Source organism: Quercus lobata, chromosome 5, assembly GCF_001633185.2.
Source record: "Quercus lobata isolate SW786 chromosome 5, ValleyOak3.0 Primary Assembly, whole genome shotgun sequence".
In the NCBI taxonomy this organism is placed as follows: domain Eukaryota; kingdom Viridiplantae; phylum Streptophyta; class Magnoliopsida; order Fagales; family Fagaceae; genus Quercus; species Quercus lobata.
In genome coordinates, this window is record NC_044908.1 from 29195280 (window position 1) to 29204507 (window position 9228).

At 34.2% G+C, this 9228-nt stretch overlaps 1 pseudogene; it reads left to right on the top strand.

Annotated features, from left to right (window-relative positions):
• Positions 1–209: 209 nt before the first annotated feature.
• Positions 210–8957, top strand: LOC115992600 (annotated as a pseudogene).
• Positions 8958–9228: the final 271 nt, after the last annotated feature.

The window sequence follows — 9228 nt, forward strand, 5'->3', positions numbered from 1 at the left end:
ATGATAGCAAAAAAAAAAAAAAAGATTTATTGCTTCACAAATGAAAATATTGAAAAGTGCAAAATCAGATAAATAGTAAAAAAGAAAAAGAAAAAGAGAGAGAACCTTTTTCATTTTTCCCCATACTGTCCCCATATATCCAAATCATATTCTCTCTTTTAAATATAGTACTCCTGATTGCCTGCTTTTCAATATTCTATTTCACTTATTCTCTCTGTTTCTCTCTGTTTCACCTTCACTTTCAGTGTGCTGTTGTATAGTATAAATACCATCCGATCAACTTCTTCTTCTTCTTCTTTGTATGTTTCTGATTACTCTGTTTTGATTGATATTTCTTTTTCTTCTTCTTTATAATAATTCTGGTTAATGGGTGCAGAGAAATGGCGCATATTCTGCTGCATGGTACACTTCACGTTACTATCTATGAGGTCGACAAGCTCCACAGTGGTGGTGGCCCTAATATCTTCTGCAAGGTTCTTCCGTCACCCTTTTTCTCTTTCCCTTTTTTATAATTCAATAAATTTGGATCTGACCCAATACTTGATCTCTGCTTTTTAAAGCATGGATCATGGTTTTTTGTCTTTATATTTGGATACCCATTTGGTTTTTATAGTTAAAACATATGAAAAATCAAGTATATAGAAATGTTTGTTGGGAAAAAAATTTTGTGTTTGTCTGTTTTGAAATTAGCCTAATGGGTTGTTGATCCAATAACAAATGATTTGTTACTTCTCAAAAACAAAAAACAAATGTTTTGTTAATTACGAGGAGTGATTTTCCAGCTGATTCCGTTATGGCTTTTGTTACCGTTAAAATTGATTTTTTTATTAATAAAATATTGTTGCTTTTCGGGAGTAGAAAAAAACTTGGTAAAGCAGTTTTTTGACCGAAGAAGGTAGAAAAAAACTTGGTAAAGCAGTTGAAGTGTCAGTAGAGTGTAAAAAATCGTATATTTTACCACATGACCGAAATACCTTTTTAAAGTTCTTCTCTCTTCTTTTCATTTAGCAACATTTTCAACTTGGTTTTGTACTCTTTTTTTTTTCCCTGATCTACAAAACATCATTCAAATGCCCCAAATTTCAAACCCAAGCCAAATTGTTAAAGATTTTTCACATCCCAAATTGAACCCACTCACCAAAGCAACCTAGCTACAACCAAAAACAGAGGAAGGAAAGTAGAAATAAAGGCATAGAGAGAAAGGGGAGGCCAACGGTTACCAGTGGTGGTGGTGGCACAGTTGAGCACCACTACCAAAAACGGTGGTGGAGCTCAAGGGTTAAACCATGGCTGAGACGAGAGAGAGAATCCGAGATAGCAGAGAGAGGGAGTGAGATGGATCTGGTTATGGAGGGTTACAAATATGGTGGTTGTGGTGGTGGTGGTGGTGCTTTTGTTTCTTGGATTGAAGCACGAGAAAGACTGAGAGAGAAGGAGTGAGACAAGAAGAAGAAAAAAGAAAGAGAAGAGAGTAGCTACATATGTAGTGGAGAGTAGAGAGAGAAAATTAAGAAGGTTAAAAGATGATGAAGGATATTTTTGTCTTATAAGTTGCAAATTTATCTTTTCAAAAAGCGTTTTTCTTTCCTCAGTAAAAATAGCTCCACGTGTAATTTATTTATACTACTATTTAAGGGGTCTCTCTTGTTTGGGATCCTCATTTTTTTTATTCAAAAATGTCCTTACATATCTATGTTTAAGTAGAAACAAAACTAAGGACAATTTGGTAAAAATATAACTCTAATTCTCACTAAAACATTGCTTAAAAAAGAGGGTTACTCTCCTGTTAATTTTCAAATTGTTTTATCTATTTACTAGCCTCTGAGCACGAGCGTGCTTAGAGGCTAGTTATTTATAACCAATAAATCATTCATCTAAGTAAGTTAATTTTTGTTAAATATAAATATCAATTGGAATGATATTATCTATATTTCGCCGTAATGCACATTGGAAAACATAAAAGTAAAAGTTTGGGTCGATTTCCAACCAAATATAGTGAGCAAATCAGATATGTAAAGCAGTATCTTTCAAACACTCAGATTTACTACAAAAATCAAGTGAAAATGTAATGACCTAATGGACCAATCGGAAGCAAGAGCAACTAAGTTTAGTTTTTTTCATTAATGTTTAGACAATTTTTCATACCTTTGTATAATGCCATCAATGAACAAAAGCAACAATTAAACACGAAATGTTGTAACTTTTTAAATTTTCTAAGTTCTAACCACAAAATACAAATATAATCCTAAAGATAACTTGATAATTACTAGTGTCTTTCACGAAACATTGTAACTTTTTAAATTTTCTAAGTTCTAAACACAAAATACAAATATAATCCTAAAGATAACTTGATAATTACTAGTGTCTTTCACACTTGGTGGTTTAGAATCTTGTTTGGTGCTTAATTTACTATCTACTTAAAGGAAATTGAATTATTTCAACACAACACCTACAATGTTCAACGATTTCTCTTTAGAATCGCGTCTATCATTCTTTAAACCTTTAAATTAAGCTTCCATAAGAATGATTTGAGATTTTGTAAATTTTTTGAGAAGCTTGAGATTGTCAAAGTGAATTGCAAACAGTGATGTGACTTGAAAATAGTAGATTATAATTTACTAAATGCTTAATTTTCTAACTACTTTATTATTATTATTTTCACCTACAATGCTTGGTCTATCACAGGATTTGTCCTCTTTGAAAGAAAGCTTGATAACGGCTGAGCCTTCACGATAGAAAGAAATCTTGAAAAATTAAAAACTTTTCTATCCTCCCACTTTTCCATCATTCCACTATTTTTTATTCTCTCACTTTTTTACCCCTCCAACTAAACGAACCCGGAAGTTCACATGAGGAAATTCCTAGTGGATTTATCGATTACTAAGCCAAAAGAATTGTTGGTCCTATAATCCTATTAAGGGTTGATGTAACATAAAATCTGCTAAAACAATAGGATAATTAAACAAAAATTGATCGAATATGATTGTATAAACATAAAAAATAGTCCATAAAAAAAAAACCCAATAAAAATAGACAAAAAGTGAAATTTCAAGTAGAAGTTAGATGTCAAATTTCATACTGAAAACTATTACAACCTTTGATGACATATTTTATTCACAACTATAATCATTGTAACAGATTCACATACTTCTTGCGGTTTAGAATTCTATCATTAAAATTTACAGAAGAAACCAATTGAGGCAAGCCTTAATTTTTTCTTTAAAATCACGTCTATCCTCTATTTCTCTCATAGACCTCAAATACTTGGAAGTCTTTCGTTTCATTTTCACCAACATGGAGCTTGGCATCAAAAATCCAAATTAAAACTAAGGTAATCACCATAAATTCATTTAATTTAACAATAAAACCCCAAAAGCTAATCACCTACCAAATACAATAATTCCTACCAATCAAAACTATTTGAGCCAAAATTCCAAACTAAGAACACGTTGAACTACATTGACAGTATATTTTCATAATTGCATTATTCAAATGTAGCGAACGGCAACACAACAAACCCATCTTAATACCAATCCCATGAACTTGTTCTCCTTCTCTGGCATCAAACAGTGCACCAAGCACCCCAGTCAAGCTAAACTCATTCAGCTCCAAACAAAAAACACATTGATTTCACACAGCAGAGAAGCCAAAATGATCTATCATTTCACACAATAGAAATTCTTCAGCCGCTACAAAAAGAGATGGTGACAGGTTCATGGATCTTCGTAAGGTTTAGTTCGTGGAAACTATTTGGAAACACTCAGGTTGCAAGTCAAAAAATTGAAAACTGAAGAAAAAGGAGAGGACGGATAACTCATAACTGGATAATAAGAAGTGGGGGCGTTTAAATTTCCATGATTGGTTTTAATTCAAAAATTTTGGTAGTTGCGGTTAGGGAGGAATTGGAGTACGCAAATGTGTTATTAGAATTCAAATAGGAGAAGTTTACTTTCACACAAAAAAAAAAAAAAAAGTAATAATTTTTTTTAGTTAATAATTTAAATCTATTATAATTTGAAATTACTACATCTTTTTTATAACTATTAGTTTTTTTTTTTTTCAAAAAAAAAAACAATAAACATATAGTTACTTTGAAAAAGTGGGTTAATGGAAGAGTGTTCCTATTTTGTAAGCAATGTTGTAGTGCAAGTTAGAAATGTATTTTTACCGTACTATCATTTAGTTTTGTCTCTACTTAAACCTAAGGGTGTAGGGGTATTTTGGAACAAAAAAAAATCTAGTCCAAATAGGGAAAGCACCTTAAATAGTAGTATAGATAAATTAGATTTTCAAAATAAAAATTATATATAAAAAATAAAGATAGGTTTTTTTTTTTTTTTTTGCTATAAAATAGGACCACAAAACACAAAAAAAGCTTCATCGTACACGCGAAGTGTGTGTAATGAAGTTGGTATATATTTAAATTTTTTTTATACAAACTATTACGTAGCATTTTCAAACATGTAACTTATAGATGAATGTATAACCAATTATAAAAAGGTAATTCAAATATTATATTAATTATCTTGTTTATTATGTTGGTGGGGTGGTTGTTATTTTATGTGGATAGCCTTTTTTTAGTGATCAAAGTAATTAAAGATATTGAAAAATTAAAATAATATTAAGAAATATGGTTAATAACTATATTTTTTTGTTATTTTTCTAGGAAATAGTTGAACTTTCAATTCTTCATTTCAGATCCTTATGATCATGGTTTCACAATCATGCGTTTGTAATAACTTACTTAGCAATGTTGTGAAGAAGCTCTATTTGCTCTCTCACTTATTGCTTAGCGGATGGGTAATTTTGTAATCTTAAAACAGTTTTGGAACCGTGGACGGAGCCATGGTTGGACTTGGAGGGCAATGGCCCCCCCAATTTTTTTTTAAAATATTATTATATATATGGGTACTAATTTTAGTAATTTTGTTTTAGAAAATTACACTTTTGATTACTTAAAAATATTATTGATTCTTTTAAGAGTTTTGTTATAGTCACAAATTTTTCTATAACATTTTTACAAATGTTTAAGGTAGCAAATTCTTATTAGTTCGCATTTGGTCTCATCACTTACATTATCAGCAATTTGTAAAAAAGTTTGTAGTTCAAACATTTTCCACATTTTAAAGACCATTAAAAAATGTTTATAAGTCTAAAATCTAAAAAAGAAACATACAAGCCCAAAGAAATTAGTACAACAACAAAAATTATCAACAATAAACTAAAATAAATAAATAAATAAAGCCTAGTCAACAAATTTTACTAAAAACAAACAATTTGACCCTTTAAAAAATTTTAAATAACTAGCAGTTAAACAACTAAGTAGTAACAAAGTAAAAGGCCGAAATCACTACATACAACCAACAGCAAAGCCGCCCTCCCTAACTCTAAGTTTTGGCTTAGTCCCTGTTTGGAACTATCTCATATCGCATACATGTCTATCTTGAAAGTAGGATTTTTTTTTTTTTTTTTTGGGGGGGGGGGGGTTGGTGGGGGGTAAGGTGGGTGTTGAAACTCTAGAAATAATCCTTTGGGCTGGTCCAAAGATGTTGTTTAGGAGTTTTGAACCTAAGACCTAATGGATGTAATGAGGGCTCGGGAATCACTAGGACGACCCCCTTGAGGTTATCTCGAAAGTATGTTACTTCTTGGTCATAATACCAACAAGGCGAGAGCTTAATGCTAGATGAAAACCATATAATTGTTTTAACATTTAAGAATAAGAAACTGATTTTGGTGTTTCTTGTCTTACTAAACTACTTCATTACTTATTTTTATGAGACTAAGCTTTATCCAGATCACAAATAGCAGTGACCAGTGCAGTGCTTTAAATCATGGGCTGCTGTCTCCCCCATTTTCTTTTTGAGTATTCTTATGGCAGCAAGATTTGTTAAAGATTGTGTGTGGTCCTTTTTTATTTGTTCTTTCATTTATCAATGTATTTTTGGTTGATTGTTAGCATCATCTTCACCGTATAAATAATCCTTCCCTTGTTCATTTTATACGCTACAAAGTATGTGATCATTTTTATAATTTCCACTCTCTAATTATTTTTAGTTACTCAGATAATATAATGCTTGTTGTTGGAGTGTAGGTTTTCAAGCAATACATTTGCTTTTCCTTTTCTTCTTCTTTTCCAAAATCTTACTGTTGAATTTATATTTTGTAGATTCTGGAAAACATTGAAGAGACAGTTGGTATTGGTGAAGGAGTTCCTAAAGTCTACGCAACTATTGATCTAGAAAAGGCGAGAGTTGGGAAGACCAGGATACTAGAAAATGAGCCTAACAATCCCAGGTGGTACGAGTCTTTTCATATCTACTGTGCTCATTTGGCTTCAAATGTTATTTTCACTGTCAAGGACGATAATCCTATTGGGGCAACCTTAATTGGAAGAGCATATGTACCTATTGAAGAACTGTTAAATGGGGAGAAAGTGGATAGATGGGTTGATATCTTGGATAAAGAGAAAAATCCTGTAGGTTCGAAGATCCATGTGAAGCTACAATATTTTGATGTTGCAAAAGACCGTAATTGGGCTCGGGGTATTAGAAGTCTTAAATTTCCTGGAGTGCCATACACGTTCTTCTCACAGAGACAAGGATGTAGGATTTCTCTGTACCAAGATGCTCATGTCCCAGACAAATTTGTTCCTAAAATCCCTCTTGCTGGAGGCACATATTATGAGCCCCACAGATGTTGGGAAGACATTTTTGATGCAATCACTAATGCAAAGCACTTGATCTACATTACTGGATGGTCTGTCTATACAGAAATTTCCTTGGTGAGGGACTCAAGGAGGCCAAAGTCTGGAGGAGACATCACCCTTGGTGATCTGCTTAAGAAAAAGGCAAGTGAAGGTGTTAGGGTTCTTATGCTTGTTTGGGATGACAGGACTTCTGTTGGGTTTCTGAAAGAGGATGGGTATATGGGCACCCACGATGAAGAAACTGAACATTTCTTCCAGAATACTGATGTGCACTGTGTCTTGTGTCCCCGAAATCCCGATGATGGTGGAAGCATTTTTCAGGACTTAAGAGATTTCAACCATGTTCACTCATCACCAGAAGATTGTGGTGGTGGACAGTGATATGCCTAGTGGAGGGTCACAAAAGAGGAGAATTGTGAGTTTCGTTGGGGGTATTGATCTTTGTGATGGGAGATATGATACCCCCTTTCATTCACTCTTCAGGACATTGGACACTGCACATCACGATGATTTTCATCAGCCAAATTTTAAGGGTGCTTCAATTACAAAAGGTGGTCCAAGGGAACCGTGGCATGATATCCACTCCCGGCTTGAAGGACCAATTGCTTGGGATGTCTTATTCAATTTTGAGCAGAGGTGGAGAAAGCAAGGTGGTAAGGATTTACTTGTTCAGCATAGAGAGCTTGACGAAATCATCATCCCTCCATCTCCAGTTATGTTTCCAAATGACAGTGAGACATGGAATGTGCAGTTGTTTAGATCCATTGATGGTGGGGCTGCTTTTGGCTTCCCAGAGACACCTGAAGATGCAGCCAGAGCTGGGCTTGTCAGTGGGAAGGATAATATCATTGACCGAAGCATTCAGGATGCTTACATTAATGCTATTCGACGTGCAAAGGATTTCATTTATATTGAGAATCAGTATTTCCTTGGAAGCTCTTTTTGCTGGAGTGGTGATGATATCAAGCCTGAGGATATTGGTGCTTTGCATCTGATTCCAAAGGAGCTTTCACTTAAGATTGTCAGCAAGATTGAAGCAGGGGAGAGGTTCACTGTCTATGTTGTTGTCCCGATGTGGCCAGAGGGTAAGCCGGAGAGTGGATCAGTTCAGGCCATATTAGATTGGCAGAGGAGGACAATGGATATGATGTATAAAGATGTTATTCAGGCTCTGAGAGCCAAGGGTATTGATGAGGATCCTCGGAATTATTTGACATTTTTCTGCCTTGGAAATCGGGAGGTGAAAAAGCAGGGTGAATATGAACCATCAGAAAAACCACCACCTGATTCAGACTATAGTCGAGCTCAGGAGTCCCGGCGCTTCATGATCTATGTTCATGCTAAGATGATGATTGGTAAGAGATGCCACCTCCACTGTTTGAACCCTAGTTTTTCGTTTTTCGCTTTTTTATTTTATTTTTATTTATTTTTTTAATCTTTTACCCAGAATTGAAACTTATACAACACGCTAGCATATTTGAACCCCAGAACCCAGTCAATCTCAAAATAATTTATCAACTTATATGACATTCCTCGTCTTAATGTAAATATTTTGTGTCAAGTCTTGGAACTGACCTATGTCTTTTTGCAGTTGATGACGAATATATAATAATCGGATCTGCCAACATCAACCAGAGATCAATGGATGGAGCTAGGGACTCTGAGATAGCAATGGGAGCTTACCAACCATATCATCTGGCTAACAGGCAGCCAGCACGTGGCCAGATCCATGGTTTCCGTATGTCACTATGGTACGAGCACCTTGGCATGCTGGATGATTCATTCTTACACCCTAAAAGCGAGGAGTGTATCAGTAAGTTGAACCAGATTTCTGACAAATATTGGGATCTGTATTCAAGTGAGACACTTGAACATGACCTGCCAGGACACTTGCTGCGTTACCCTGTTAGGATTGATAGTGAAGGAAACGTCACAGAGCTGCCTGGATTTGAGTTCTTCCCTGACACCAAGGCTCGTGTTCTGGGTGCCAAAGCTGACTACATGCCTCCAATCCTTACTACTTAGTGGTATTTTCTGCTTGGTTTATGATAATAACAGCCTTTCGCTTTGCCTTTACTCTTATAATTTTAGTTGTTATAGTTGAGCAATAAATCTTTTTTATGTGTGAACCTGCAGAGAGATCATTTTTCTGTCAGGATGTTCATAGCAGTGCTTATAGGGATGTGGTAATGCCGTGTGATTCTGATTCTGACGATTATAACTTATGAGTACTGTTTATTTGGCTTAAGAATGTTTTTCGTGTGTTTTTTTATTATGTTAATATTGAATATTATCTGTTTTTGCAACTCTGTTTGAGATTGGCTTATAACTATTTGAACCTACCTATCAAAAAAAATCAATCTGTGCTAATTCCTTCATTAGTTCATTAAATTCATCGCCAGGTTTCCTCTCAGCTCCCTACAATTATGAACAGGGTGTGAATATTAAGTATCAAAAATGTTTAACATAACTGATCATAGTTAAGTATTCAAATATTTTCAAATTCTCATTCTTTAGTT